The sequence below is a fragment of the Pseudorca crassidens genome, chromosome 6 (genome assembly GCF_039906515.1).
Source record: "Pseudorca crassidens isolate mPseCra1 chromosome 6, mPseCra1.hap1, whole genome shotgun sequence".
Lineage (NCBI taxonomy): Eukaryota > Metazoa > Chordata > Mammalia > Artiodactyla > Delphinidae > Pseudorca > Pseudorca crassidens.
In genome coordinates this window covers 85,605,949-85,622,250 of record NC_090301.1, presented here as the reverse complement: position 1 = coordinate 85,622,250, position 16,302 = coordinate 85,605,949, and the positions used below count along the sequence as shown (strand labels likewise).

The 16,302-nt window shown below is 36.7% G+C and overlaps 1 protein-coding gene across 18 annotated transcripts in view; it reads right to left on the bottom strand.

The window, feature by feature from the left end:
• GTDC1 (glycosyltransferase like domain containing 1) overlaps window positions 1–16,302 on the bottom strand; it is a 493,504-nt gene that overhangs the window by 351,888 nt on the left and 125,314 nt on the right. For all 18 annotated transcript variants that reach the window (XR_010944469.1, XR_010944472.1, XR_010944471.1 and 15 more), the window contains exon 2: window positions 12,358–12,421. The gene's annotated coding sequence lies outside the window, so the exon portion shown is untranslated. The remainder of the gene's footprint in view (window positions 1–12,357; window positions 12,422–16,302) is intronic.

Below are 16,302 nucleotides of genomic sequence, written 5' to 3'. Positions count from 1 at the left end.
TATAAAGAAAAATAACACAGGGTAATGGAGAATAAGGGCTGCTGAGGATGGGTTGGGGAAGGGCAGGATTTTATATGGAGTTGACTGAGGACGCTTCACTAATGATGAGATGACATGTAAACAGAAACCAGAAGAAGAGAGGGAGGAGGTTCTGCAGACCTGGATCTAAAGCCTTCCAGGCAGCAGGCACAGCAAGATACTGAGATGGAATATGCTTGGCATGTGCAGAGCAGGAAGGTCTGTGTGACGGCAAAGCATAAACGAATTTGCTTTATTCAACAAGCATTTATTGAATGATTACATTCTGAAAATTAGGCTAAGTGTTTTGTGATATTAAAATGACCCAAATATAGTTTCTGGACTCAAGCCTGGATATAATTATAATACAGTGAAAAATGTTATTAACCAGTTGAACTGGTTCTCAAAGAGGGACCAATAGTAAGTTCTACTTCAAGAAGATGAACCAAGAGCCTAGGAAGTACAGCGGCCAAAATCCCAATTACAAAGAAGAACTGAAGAAATGTGCAGATACTCTTGGTTCATTCAACAACCATTCAACTCTTTTCTCCTTTTGCTTTCTTCTATTGTAGAATTCAGGCTAAAATACTTAGTCTCCCAGTTGTGGGCAAGACTGTTCCACAGTCTTCCAAAATGACATAGTGGAAAGAAGGCTCAAAGTTGGAAAGCACCCACTATTAGGAGCCAGGACACTGCTGCACAACTCTGAACAAATCAACAACCTGCAGGGCTTTTAGCTGACCCACCCCAGGCCTCTGGTATCAGGCCCTCCCCTCCCAAGCCCTTCTGCCCTCAGCCTCCCTATCGTCCTCAAGCTCAACAACATTTAATCTGTCTTCCATTCTTCCTCTGAAATTTACAGGTACCTTAGTGTCCATCCTCTCAAAAACCTATGATTATTTCTACCTAAGAAAGAAAATTACTTAACAAGAAACAAGACCTCTTACAATTTGGTCCCAAGTTCCTTTTTAGCCTCAATTCCTATCACTGCCACAAGCCTACCATTACTCCAAACACAACAGACTCCCCGCCATATATCAAACATTCCATATACATTCCCACCATCAAGCACTGCTAGTGCTACTTCTTCTTTCTGGAATCCTTTCACCTTTACTACCTGTCACATTCCTACATATATACAGTTCAAGACTCCACTGAAATCCCATTTCATCCATGAAGGTTTAAGTCAACTTCTTACCCATATTCAGCCCATCAGAAGTAATTACTCCTTCCTCTGTAGTAGTAACACCAGCTTGGCTTACACCCCAATAAGAACAGCTTCCACAATCCTACTTATACTACCGTTGTACAGTATATGTGTGTGTCTTCCCAACCAGATTTTGTTTCTCTGGCAGCAGAGTTTGTGTACAATTCATATTTATATCTATGCATAATCCAAGCAAAGTACTTTGTATGCCAGGCATTCAATTAATGTGTTTCAAATTCTCGTCAATAGACTACAAGAAGCCCTCGCAAAAGGCGAGGGGGCAAAAGAGGTATTCCTGAATTGAAGATTACAGCAGCATTATACAGTGAACTGTCCAGCAATCAGCTATTCAAGTAAGTTCTAAATCATTGCAGGTATCATTGAATGAGGACAAAGACAACAAAAAGTAAACCATGAGTGCTTATTGGGCAGCATAAAATTAAAGAGGAATGGGGAAATGCAAAGCCTAAAGCTACCTATATTAGGAAGTATTACCAAGGGATACTCAAACAATTCATTTAACAAATATTTACTAAGTGCCTACTTTAGGCCAGACACTCTATTAATTGCTGAGAATACAAAGGTGAAAAATAGTGAGAAAGGGCTGAACTTTTACAAGCAATATTTTTAAGTGCAAAGTGTTGGCCTATAAATTATTACTTCCTGAAGTATGACCAAAACAGCATCTTAAGGACCAAGAGACTGACTATGGATACCCAATTCCAAATCTAGAAAACTATATTGACTAAATTGTGATTATGTAGGCACTCTCTCCCAGGACTGCTTCTGAATGTTAAAAGGGCCTCCTCTATTTTCAGTGACTATAAACTGCTCAGATAGAAAATTTGAGTTCCAGATACTTGAATACATTCCCTGCTCTGAGATAAGTTCTATCCATGCACAGGTTGTTTTAGTAATTAAGGTGCCAACAACCCTGCCGTTGTGAATGAAAAGGGAGGAATTTATTAAAAGAGTGCTATATAGGGGATGTTGTATGGGAGATAGTGGATAGTTGTTTGCTTTGTCCCCTGAGGTCAAAATAAAAGAAACAGAATGAAAATACAACAAAAGGGATTTAGGTTAGACATAGGAGGAGTTGTGAAGCACTGATTCACACTACCAAGTTATACTCTGAGCCATTTGTTCTGCAGATTTTGAAAAAAGAGATAGCCTGCTTTCTTCTTAGTTTAGGGCAAAGCAAGCAGATGTAAAGATGACTTCTTAGGGTTTCTTTCAGACATGTTTTTCTATTGTATGTAACCATTTGCATGCACAGTGGAAAAATATGAAGCTACCATTCTAAGAATTAAAAGAAAGAACATAGCCAAAATGCCATCTAGGATAAATTCTGATTTAGTGTGCTCTTAGCCATAAGGCTTCCAAGGATCTAATAACTCCTCCTTATAAGTCAACATCAATAATATAAATTATCGGGGGCTTCCCTGGTGGCGCAGTGGTTGAGAGTCCGCCTGCCAATGCAGGGGACACAGGTTCGTGCCCCGGTCCGGGAGGATCCCACATACCACGGAGCGGCTGGGCCCGTGAGCCATGGCCACTGAGCCTGCGCGTCCGGAGCCTGTGCTCCGCAATGGGAGAGGCCACAACAGTGAGAGAGAGGCCTGCATACCGCAACAACAAAAATAATAATAATATAAATTATCAAATGACTTATTTACCTCATTAATAAACTCAAATTGCTTATTTCTTCAAAAACTGAAGTCTTAATATATGAGAACTACAAAATATCCTTGTTTAAACAATAATCTATTCATGGAGTTAAAAAGAAATTATATTTTTTTATTTACCCATGAATAACTTGCTCCAACAAAAATATTGGTACTAAGTCATTTTGAGGATCTTTCTATAACCCTTATAACTGAATATCGTCTACTCAAAATGACTTTGACATCTTTACATTGATGTCCCCTTAGCAATAATGAACAATTTTATAAAATTTAATCCACAACCCTCAGAAATTAAAAATATGACTATGCCCTTTACATGTATAAATGATTTATACCAATTATATTAACAAATATATTTCTTAGTACTTATTCATTCATTTAACAAGTGTTTTATTGAGGGTCTATCTAGGCACTGTGCTGAGTGTAGTAGGGACACCAAGATGACCTAATTAGAGTTTCTGTCCTCAGTCATAGAAACATAACCTCACAATACCAAAACACATGTACTGGATGTCAAAAGGGAACAAACATCAAGTTGCTTTTTTTTTTTTTAACAAATTTATTTATTTATTTATGGCTGAGTTGGGTTTCTGTTGCTGCGTGTAGGCCCTCTCTAGTTGCGGCGAGCGGGGGCCGCTTTTCGCTGTGGTGCGTGGGCTTCCCATTGCGGTGGCTTCTCCTGCTACGGAGCATGGGCTCTAGGTGTGCAGGCTTCAGTAACTGTGGCTCACAGGCTCTAGAGCGCAGGCTCAGTAGTTGTGGCGCACGGGCTTAGCTGCTCCGCAGCATGTGGGATCTTCCCTGACCAGGGATCGAACCCGTGTCCCCTGCATTGGCAGGAGGATTCTTAACCACTGCGCCACCAGGGAAGCCCAGCAAGTTGCTTCTGATAAATGGAATACTTATAACTGGAATGGAATATTTCCTGCCATATCAATAAACAAAGGATGCCACAGTCATCAACGATTGCAACCCTCTGGTGTGAGCTGGTGAGCCCTGCGCAGACGCAGGGCTGAAAAGAACACCTGCCATCTAGCAGCCATCAGACTGCGGCCACTCCCTACAGTGAGCCCTAAGGAAACTCAGGATGTGAAAATACAGGATACTGGCCCCAGGTAGCTGAGGTGCATATCAAAGGAATGATTTCAGTAGGCCCAGATTCTCAAATCTTCCCGTACATAGAAAAGCGCTAAAGTCCTTGAGATATCTGGTTTTCTTTAATTAACAGTAATCTTTTGACATTCCGACTACCTGCCCTTTTGTTGCAAAACTCCTATATATCCTGGCTCCTCCCCTCACCTCCTTGGAGCAGTTTCTCAGAGTTATCTGAAATGCTATCTCCCGGGCTGCAGTCCTCATTTTGCCCCAGATAAAACTTAACTCGCAACTCTCACGTTGTGCTTTTTTTGTATTTTTGCGGTACGCGGGCCTCTCGCTGCTGTGCCCTCTCCCATTGCGGAGCACAGGCTCCGGACGCGCAGGCTCAGCGGCCATGGCTCATGGGCCTAGCCGCTCCACGGCATGTGGGATCTTCCCAGACTGGGGCACGAACCCGTGTCCCCTGCATTGGCAGGCGGACTTTAAACCACTGCACCACCAGGGAAGCCCTGTGCAATTTTTTAAGTCAACACTTTCTACAAGTACCCGGGAAGTTCAAAGGTCCAAGCAACTAACTATACAAAAAGAACTAAGGAAGTATGGCAGATAACTTTAGGATGGATCAGTTGACACTCATTCCAATTCTCCTTCTCCCTGCCTTCCTCCAAAATAAAGGCTAGAAAGCTAAATACTTTTTATCTCATTCTAGAGGTAGTTAGGTGACACACTTTTGGCCCCTGAGATGCAGGCAGAAGTCCCCAGGAGCGGGCCTCTCTTTCTAAAGAAAAAGAGCAAGTTCTCCATGAAAACTAGGCTTCTGGGCTCCCTTTACTTTTCTTCCTGCTTCAAAGTAAACACAATTTCTATAGGTACAAAAGTCATCTGTGGAATAAGAAGCAAGCATTATGTGCTAAGGATGATGGAGAAGGATGATGTTACCTGGCCCCCTGATGAACTAACTGCCTCCCGACTTCTTACGCCAGGAGACAAATAAAACCCTTACTCATTTAAGTCACAGTCAGTAAGATTTTCTACCACTTGGAGCCAGAGGCATTTTTACCATTAAAAGAAAGCTACAACAAAGAGGAGATGTTTGAGTTGGACTATGGGTCCTTCTTCCTTAATTCAGCTGTTATCTAGTCCTTTCTAGCTAGAGGAATTAAAAACAATTTTGAATTTTCATGTCCACAGTTTTACTATAGTATTCTGTAATCCAGATTACTTAAATAAACATGTTCTAACTCTTCCACGGAAATACATCTATTGCATAGTCATTACAAGATTTTTTATTTATTTCTTTTCCTAACTGAAACCTTCAATCCCCCCAAACCTATAAAATAACATTTCTTATAGCATGATATAAATCATTCATGTATGTAATATACACATACAAATAAACAGCTTAAGAAAGGGGTAAGAAATGAGAAGGAAGAGAGAGAAGGAAAGAGGAACCTAGCTTATTTGAAAGTATAAACTATGTTTTTCAATTTTGTGAGCATCTTAAAAAGTATCTTCATAATAAGTTAAAGACCTCAAGATAATAGTATTTTTAAAATAGGAAAGACTCCCGGCAACTTGAAATCAGTGTCTCTGTTTCTGAAAAAATTTCAAACTTGAAAAATACATATCCAACAAGTATTCTTCATCCAATTTATCACTAGCATTATTATATCATTGCCATATCCCCCCTATCTCTATTAGCCTCCCTAAGGTAGTAATCTGTCTCTCTAGGTAAGTTTCAGTTGGACATATTTTAAATGTGTACTGTTCTTGAGATAGTTTCAATTGTACACTGCTAAAAAGATTCATTAATTTCAACCACCATCAACTCCATATGCCACACATACTTTTTTTCTGCCTTTTTTGTTCAAATATATTTCACTGTGGCCATTCAGAGGAAAATTACACATTCCAATAACATTTGAGTTCCTCTCCGTTACCCTTTCAGTGGCTCAGGGTAATGATAGAGTAAAGAATCATGTTCTTCACAGGCTCTCCTTTTTTTTTTTTTTCCATTTGGTAGAATTTCAGCTTCAAATCCCTTGTGCCAAAAAGCAATGGGTAATGTCTAATGCTCTTCTCTAACAGTAGTACTTTGGAGGGAAGGGGAGAGAAAGTCAGGAGAAATCACTCACTTTCCCAGCTTTTAAAGAGTCTTAGCATATGGAAAAAGCAATCTCTTATCCTATTTTCCTAAAATAGAATTACAGAATCATAATAGGTAAAGGGGCCAGAGGAAGAGGAAAAAGAATTAGAAAATTTTACAAATATCTCTGAGTATGGGTAATGGCTAAAATGATGAAACTATTGATAGTTCTAGCCCTAAATTCCCAGCGAAATCAGTCAAAAAAAACAAAAAACAAAAAACCTATATGTTCATAAAACCTGGGGCTTATATATTCCTTGGCACTGTTTACAGGTAGAGACTTCCTCTGTAAAATAGATAAAAACTACATCTCATCTTCATGAGACTGCAAGAATGGGAGAAATAAAGATACTAAGCATAGTCAGATAACATAAATGCCTTCATTTTAAAACCAACATTCAAAGACAATCGACTACAGTCCATATGAACTCAAAAGAAAATTCATAGAATAAGTCTCCTTTGTTTACGTCATCTCAACTTCAATTTCATCTGCAGTTATCTCCTTTAAAGCAAATATTTCTAGGGCCCTTACATGATAGGAAGTTCTTTTTCTCAGGCCCATTTTTATTTGGTTATCTTTTTAGGTGCACTGAAGATTGAGTTTACAATAAGCTGAACAGACAGCGTACAAAAGGCTTTTAGAACTATACCATATGGTCCAGGGAAGGGAACAATCTGGACGATCCCCATTTCAATCTGCAAGCTTGTCCACCTCTATAACACATTATACTACTGTAATAAAATATTAAGATGGAAATGTAAAAGCAAAACTAGTCTATCTTTAGCATTACCAGGCAACCACACTTCCAAAAATTAACTGATAAACTTAATAAACATTTAATTTACATTCTGAAATTTTGGTATGCAACACCAGGCATACAAACCTAGGCCACTATTCACTAGAAACAATATTTCGGCAGGGATATGTGTGGGTATTCAACTTATGCTTCAGAAATTTGGAAGAAGAAAAAAACACAAAACACTTTTACGGGGGCATATTGGCAGGGGCTGATGTAACAGATGACACATTCTTGGAAATCAAATAAAAGCAATAGGGAAATACCCATTGTTGCCTGCTGAAGGCCTAATCACATGGACACAGCTGGAACCAATGTAGATCATTCATTAATAAAATTGTATTGTAGTAGCCACTTTTTGATGCATTTCAATTACTGCTGTAGCCAAATCTCTGAATTTCTTTGTTCCATGTTAGTAAGATTGTTTGAATGCGAAATATGAGAAGATTTAGAACAGGGGAAAAAAAAAAAAACCTGCTCTCATGCTAAAAATGAGACTAGCTCAAAAAGCTAAATGTCACTTTACCTTGCAATCTACTTACTCTATCAGCAGCTTAAAATATGCAGCGTAAACCTGAAAGGGGGAATTCATATGGTACTATGGATAAAAAGTGAGCAGTGTGAGATGCCACAGAAAACATATGAAATACTTGTGAAAGTATTCTACAGAATTATAAGATGTCGGGCAGGAGGAATTAAAATGTACCAAAAACTAAGGGGAGAATCAAACAACTGAATTAAAACATACTCTTTCATGTAATACTCTCTAATGACTTTTAACACTGAAGTATGTACTATACGCCTCAGGGAAGGTCACTCATATTTTTGACCACATAAACTTAGAAATCACTATTTGTCATTATATGTTACCAATATTTGATATCAAACAGCACCTACCCAGGAGTTAGGTTTAAAATCTGTACTGATATTCAAATGAAATAAAATACTGGCTATAATTATAAACATGGTATGTAATATAATAAAGTCCTGGTTAAAATAATAAATTTGGTATTTATCCAATTTTGCTGGCATCTGTTAATAAATTTATTTTTCCATGTTTCTACAAATATAATGATTAAGTTTCTATATCATAATTTCTGCAAACTGCATAATATCAAACTATAAAGACGTAGCAGCCTTGATAGGTGTCCTGAATTAAACAAAACTGTAGTATTTATTATTTACAAAAATGAAAAACTCAATAGCATTTATCAAAAACACTGCTCAAACATTATAGGTCTTAAATATATTTCTACTATGCCTCTGTGTACAGTTAGAATAAACAATAATATAAATTATATAATAAAATAGGACAATTCAATAAATAGGACAATAAATAGGACAATTCATGTTTCAATTCCTAACTCATTGAAAGATATATTCCTACCACAAAAAAGATAAAGGGCTTAACTGCAAATAAAAATTATACCAATGGAGAAAATGTACTTAAAGTCAATAAACAGTATTCAATATACAATTAACATTCAACATATGTGAACATACAGAAGGAAAGAGTTTTTATCTGTACCATCTTTAACCTCCAATTCTAATATTAAAAAACCTTTGTAAAGCAATTATACTCCAATAAAGGTGTTAAAAAAAAAAAAAAAAAACCTTGACACAAAGGACTCAAGACAGTCATGCACTTAACTGGACCAAGAAGAAAAAACAATTTCACTGGCATTCCTTCTCAAAAACATCATCATTCTTAAGCTTAAAATGTTGACCTAAAGATTTAATTAATATAACTTAACAAGCACCTCACTCAGATTCATTTTAGCTGCTCTACAGAAAAAGCCACTTAAATACAAGTTTAAAAAAAAAAAAAACAGCATTGGAGGGACTCAAGAATCACAGCATTTAATACACATGCATTATACATACAAATCAATTTGAGTATTTGTTTGTTTTGTTAAAGTAATAAGCCAATATGTTGCTGAACCTGTCTTGAGAATGAGAGAAAATAACAGGTGAGATTATTTAATGCATACTTCTGATATACCTGTTTTACAAATCCTTTTAATTATTTTAAAGCATTTTTTAAATTAAAAATCTCTGGGAAAAAAAAGAACAACTGTTAGATTGCACAAGTTTGTTTTAATGTATTCATAATAGATATATTTTCCAGCATATATGGCATACAAAAATGTTTCACATTCATCATTCTAACACAAACCACTGTTTTCTTTCTTTTTAGTCACATTTGTTACACATTTACAAAAATACAGGAGTTTTTCCTCCCAAAGTAATTTTCTCATTGCTAGAAATCATTGACAATTTTAAAAATAAAAATCAGTCAAAATAATATCAATCTCCTCCTAAGAAAACAAATTCTGCCTATTTAATTATTTGTATCTTGATTGTAAAACACTAATTTTTAAAGTAGATCACATGAAAGTAAATCATTTGTTTTGCTTAATACAACAGAAAACACATTTACATTTTGAGGAACATTCTACGAAATTTCATAGAATGTTTGCTCATAGTGAAAATCTAGTCTCCTCTTCAAATCATCACTTAAAAATCATAGTGCTACATTTCCACGTCCCTTGTAATAATAGGTCACTAATTACAATTTAGAAAACATTGGGAAACTTAAAAAATGCTTTTGTGTTTTACCTTGCATTTTGATTTCAAAGGAAAAAAATTTTAATGCACATCCTTGTATTTAATGGAAGCTCACTTGCTTATCTAGCTACACTTATCAGACATTCCAAAAATGAGTACTCAATCTATAAAAGATATGAACTGACTCTGAGTCTGACAAAAATAGAAAACAATAGCAAGCTTTTTGGTCTCAACAAAAGATAGCTTGGCAAAAAAATCCATGTAATATAAGCAAATATTACTCAAGAGTTTCAATTCAAATAATAAGCTGTGAAGCAAGACAAGATTCCTACCAATCAAAAATACTATGTCAACATGACGAAAGTTAGCAATATTCAGAAGGGTTTTCTGAAAAGTATGGCAAAAATGCAACTGTGAAGGAAATCTCTAGGAGAGCTGGAAAAGGCAAATTTAGCACAAGCTTCTATAAGGAACAATGCCATTTAGTAAATGTGGAAGTTGTGAGGAGAATGATGTCTCTATTTAAGAACAAGTTTTTTTTTTCATGATGGTGTTTTACGTGAAGAAAGAGGAAGACGAGGGAAAAGAAATGGTATAAGTAGGAAGAACTAAGGCTGCTTGCTTTCCTTCAGTGAGGCTGGGAGGGTCGACCCTCTGCCTTATGAAAACCACTGCCAGAACCAAGCTACACAAAACATTTTGGCTGCCAGCCTAGAACAGTGCCAGGCTGTTTTTTATTTTTGCGCTAGGCTCCCTCAATTGAGACAGTGTGGGATTGTCACTTTGATGCACATAGAGAACAAAGAATAATATAGTACAGAGGGGGGGAATTTATTTTGCCCCTTTAAAGTCAGGTTAGCATTTTGTTTTCTTTGACAGGTCTTGAAAAGACCCAAGAAACAAAAGTTATGCTGAAGAATGGATCAATTGCCTAAAGAAATTAGCGTGAGTACAATATTGTCGACAGTTTAAAAGCCATTTGAGATTAACATTTTTAAAAAATCAGACTTAAAAGGGGTCCAAGTCATATATTTACCTGTTTAAGAGGCCAGAGACCAAGAAGTACATGATATACCATCACTTAATCTTGTTTAAAATCTGAGAGTATGAAGGAAGGCCATAAAATCTCACAAAAAAAGAACTAATATAAGTATTATAATTTTTAGGTCACTATTCAGAGGCAACTTTCTCAGCTGCTATTGTGAACTTGAGTTCTCCAAAATTAAATAATCTGATTAAAAGATTATAACATTAGAATCTGAATATTGTATGCCTTTTCAGGGAAAGAGGTGATAAACGATCGAAAATGTTTGAAGGATTAAACCACAAATCATCTATGAAGTTGCCACAGACACAAACAGGAAAACCGTCTCTTCTATCCTATTCAATTCTGTACTAGAAGCAAAGCTAACACAAATGAGAAAACCAAGTGTGTGCTGCTGCAAGCTTCAACTAAATCTACTACCTGAATCTGGAGACCAAAAACACCAATAAGCCATTAGCTCCTAGAGGTATGACCTTTTTCTCTCTAATGCACAAGATAAGTAGAGGTAGAGGTCCATTTTCTACAATCCAAATGAAAAGAAAGAATGAACTGTGACAAGCCCAGATCCCATGCTGGCATATTTTACACTAAGCTCAGCATCATCTAGAAGCAGTATGCTTCTCCCTGCCAATCGGGAGGGAAAAGAAGTTGTGAAAACTACTACAGCGTGGATGAATAGCACCAAAGGTCTACGAGTCCCTTCCTCCTGCACATCTCCACTGAATCAGCTGTGAAAAGAAGACCAACGGCTGTTACAGAAATAGCAAGAACTAAAGCACTTGCCTCAGATGTTACACATAGAGGCATGGAGCATTTACCACCTAAGCCTATCTAATTTCTGCCAAAATGATCCCCTGCCCAGTTTTGTTCATAGCCACAGATTCTGATAGCAAGTCACGATCAGTGATGGGAAAGGCAACAGGGGAGGGAGAACATGGGGAAGAAATCCAGAGAGAACAGTGGCCAAACTCCAAACAATATACACGCTTCTCTTACTTAAATTAGTGCCCATGCACAATACTTTGGGACAACAAAACCTGTGATAAAGGTTTCAGGTACGATGATTTGCTCTGGGCGGCAAGGGTAAGTCTGCCATATAATCAAAAAAAAAACCATTATTTTCCTCCTCACAGTTCTCCTTTTGCATTTCCTTTCTTTCCTCTAGGATATACTGCTGATGCTATTACCGCATGGGACACTGATAGTTGTAGGCAAGGCATTCATGTATTGCCAAAGTGGTCCAGAGAGTGATGTCTGGCTGGCTTTAATTCAGCAAGGAATATGAGGCAAAAGCAGGAAGCAAAAAGAATGAAAGGTATAGAAGAAGCCAGGGTATAGCCTGTGTTTTCTGTTTATTAATGATGCAGATGAAATGGGGGGAAATCTAGAAAAAGCAGCCAAGCCAAGTGAATTACAAAGAAAGATTAAAGGAGCTAAATGTGTATAACTTGGCTGACAACCAAAGAACAATATGAGAGCTGTCCACAACTCTCCAAAGTATATACAAAAAAGAAGAGCAGGGAATTTTTATTTACTATTGAAGTGTGAATATATGAAATAATAATGAGATAAAATAAAAATAAAGAAATCTGACTTCAAGTAGCCAAGGAAGTGATCTGGTAAAACTTAAGAAAGGATATGCTTCCTCCTCTTTAGAAATATTTATCATCTATCTAGAAATATTTATCATCTACTGACCCACACTGCAGTAAAGAGTAGATAATAGGAAATGACCACATAATGCCAGAGGACTTAATTCATGGAGAAATAAAAATGAAGTCCCATTTGCTTACCTGATGATCCAGATTTACTGATGTCTCTCTTTACATATGTCTGATCTGGCTAATGAAGAGATATCTGTGAAATCACAAAGGACATAGTTAGGTTGGTATCTTCAAATTAAGCCCAATCTGAATTCTGAATCCTGACCTGGACTAGAGTTTACTTAAATGATCTAGTAGTCTGATTCTTGGATATTCTAAGAGGGGAAAAGAACCTCTAAGAACAGAAATACTTTGAGTCTTAACTAAGAGCTTTTTTCAGTCTTTCCAAGGATTTCCCAAATTAATTATGACTCAAAAAAATAATAATAATTCAGATTAGAAGTCCTTCACCTTGGTATATGGACAGCCCTCAGGAGTCTATGCACTCCTGAATGATATATGAAAAATGTGTGGGTTTATGTAAATGTGTATGTCTCTGGGGAGAAGGTCAATAATTTACGAGATTTGCAGAGAGGTCTATAATCCAAAAAACTGTGAAGAACCTGTGCTGAGTATAGTCTAAAATCTCAAAGGCAGGTTGGAATGCATATAGATAATCAATCCAGGTTTGGAAAACAATGGAGGTGCACAGACACTTGCAGATCTGGGGTAAACACCTTAAGAACACTACTTTCTGGGAGAACATAACATCAAGTTTAAACTGTTACTTAACTTACACAGCCCTATGTTCTCTGCCTGCCATACACAGTGAAGAGAATGATGGGTGGATATTCTGACTCTCCTGTTCTGTATATATTAAAGTCAGAATCCTTAGGTATATCAACACTGACAGGGTCAGAACTAACAGAGCAACTCATCCAAAAAGAATCCTATATGACAAGCAAAAAGAAGGAGCTATCAAAGCAGTAAGAAATGTGGCTCCCAAACAGTTTACATAGCACAAAATCACAGGATTAGCCAAACACATCTCCTAAAATAATTATTCAAAACAGTAATCAGAGTCAGAATAACCTACACCAGAATAAAAAACAGGTTGGAGAACCTTCCAGACACCAACTATGAACAAGATGGGAAAGCATTCACAGCTAGAGAGAGGATCTGGAGCTGAGGTGTCACCAAAACAACAACAATAAACAAACACTGAGAAGACATAAATCAAGGAAAGAGAAAAAAAAAGAACAAAATAACTCGAGATGGCTTATTTCACGTAATGACTATAGAGTATATTCTCTCAAAGAAAACAGTGTATTTAGACATTCACCTCCTGAGCATCTCCCTGGCATCGCTCTGGTGCTGGGAATTCATCAGTGAACAAGACAAACAAAGCTTGCCCTGCTGGAGCTTAATTTTGGGGAGGAGAGGAAGGATGATGGGAGACAACTATATCAGCAACATCATTTCAATGTGTGATACATGAAAGAAAACAAATAAATAAGATGATGTGACCGAGACATGCAAGAACGGCCTACATCTATCTAGTACATCACAGAGATGCTCACTCCAATCCTCAAAGTTAGTCAGGGTCGTAGAGAATTGAGATGGGGGAGGGACTGTAGGGACAGCTAGTCAGACCTCTTCATTTCAGAGACAAAGAATCACAACCTCATTATTTCCGAACATCAAAATACACACACCTGGACTGAGTTAGGATTTTATGATACACGCTCTGTCTTTAGAAGAGAGGATTGAGAACAGGTACTGAACAGCATTCCTGAAAACCTGGCTAAGGATACTGAATACTTCATACCTTTAATATTTAATAAAGAACCACATTCTATCCAAATTCTTGGCAAGTTCCATTCAATTAAAAGAATTTTGTTTTTTGCTTCTACAGACAAATCTGATCAATTTCTGCTGTCAAAAAAAGGCTACCCAAGGTCATGTTCTAGGCCTCAAACCTAGGCAATCTGGCTCCAGGATCCCAAACTCTCATCACTACTTTTTGCAGACTCTACAGAAGTAAAATTTAAAAGAACAAAACAGCCTTAGGTGGCTCCCAATATTCTTAAATTTATACACTCAACTAAGACCAGAAAAAGTCAAATTAAATAAAACCAAGTGTGATGAAAATTTAGAAGCAAAACTAGGAGAGGATAAGAATGAAATAATGAAAGAAGACACAAAAGAGTCATCTGCTCTGAGCCTAAAGCATCCAAATGAGAATTTCTCAGGAATAGGAAAACATTACCATGTGGACATGAAAACTATATGGGCCTCAGAAATGGGGTATGCCCACTGAGGCCACAGAGGAAAGTCAGGCTTTGATTCATAACCAGGGAAACTTCCAAAGACTTCCATGTAATTCTGCTTCACAAAGCTCTGTGTGTGTGTGTGTGTCTGTGTGTCTGTGTGTCTGTGTGCATGCACATATGTATGTGGTATGTTAGGGAGATGGATTGGTTCTTAAAAGAATTTCAATGTTTATAAAAAACTTACAGAAATAATTCCTATCTGAATAGGGCTATACAGCCTATATATTTAAATGCAGTTTCACACTTTTTTAAAAAACTTCCAAAATATAAAGCTCACAAGGTAAATATATAAATAAAAACATGGGAAAAAATAAATCTGCATATTGATTATATATGTATACGTATGTCTAGAAGGAGGCACAAAAAAACAATAACACTGGTTCATGTGTATAAAGAACGTGAGTGTTAGGGACTGAGGTATAGGAGGAGAGATTTCATATCCCTCAAAATTATATTTTTTCAATTTGAACCAAGTAAACAGTGATAATTCAAAAGTTTTAAAAACAGGGAACTCTACTCAATACTCCGTAATGATCTATATGGGAAAATAATCTAAAATAGAGTGGATATATGTATATGTATAAGTGATTCACTGTGCTGTATAGCAGAAAGTAACACAACATTGTAAATCAACTATAATCCAATAACAAATTTTTAAAACAGAAATAACAAAAGAAAATTTTAAGAATAGTCTTGAAGTTCAAAAATAAAAATAAAATAATATTGAAGAGGAAAAGGGTATGGAAATCTATCTATTCATATATATATATATATATATATATATATATATATATATATATGCATAGAGGGGTCCTTGCTGGTAGAGGAGTTGGGACTTCAGCCTCAGTGAAAGACTCTAGCTTTCCACCTTCACACATCATCATCAACCCTGCCCTCCACACCTCACAGTCCACCACCAGAAATACACAACAAACATGCATACACAGAGGCCATTTCAATTGGTAGATAATGCTGTTCGAATATCCTATCTCTGAGAGCCTAATTGCTTAAAAACATCTAAAAAGACAGACGCACTTTTAAAAAAAGTAAAAAGAATTCTACAAGCTATCAACATAGAAATATATTTCATACCCTTTTTAAATTAAAATAAAAAGTTGTTTAAGAAAAAAAAAATCGGTCAGAGATTCCAAAAGATCAGTGATGCAAAGTTTCCCCAAAGCTAGAAATCTATGACATTATTTGCTTAGCCTATAGTCTCCAACCTAAGAAAGGAACCCTGAGTCCTTTTCTTTTGAATGTGAGCATATTCTATGACATCTGTCATCTCACTGACCAAAAGTGATGCTGCAGACTTCACTGGGCAGCAGTGACCCATTCCTTCCTCCTTGGCCAAGAGAAAGTCTTCCACCCAAAGCTGTAAAGCTGTCAGGGATGTAGTAAGCCCTTTTCTTTAAACTTCTAACAGGTCAGAACTTTTCACAAAATCTACCCCCAAAAAAGGCTTATTCACATTAATTTGCTTTGTGTTGCCATCATTTATTGTCTTCATTTTTAATTTAGTGGTATTTTTAGCCAAATGAAATGAAATAACGGTCAGTTTTTCTCAATCTGTCTCAGCTCTACTCTTCATCTTCTGGGACCCAATTCATGTGATCCTTTAACAACTATTTATTTCACACCAAACTAGATATCTCCCTAAAGCTTACCAATCTAGCCTCCAGGCATATTTCTTAAATAAAAGCTGTAGATCTTTGTAAACGTAAAATTTGCATACTAAAGGAACAAATCAACTATCAAAAGA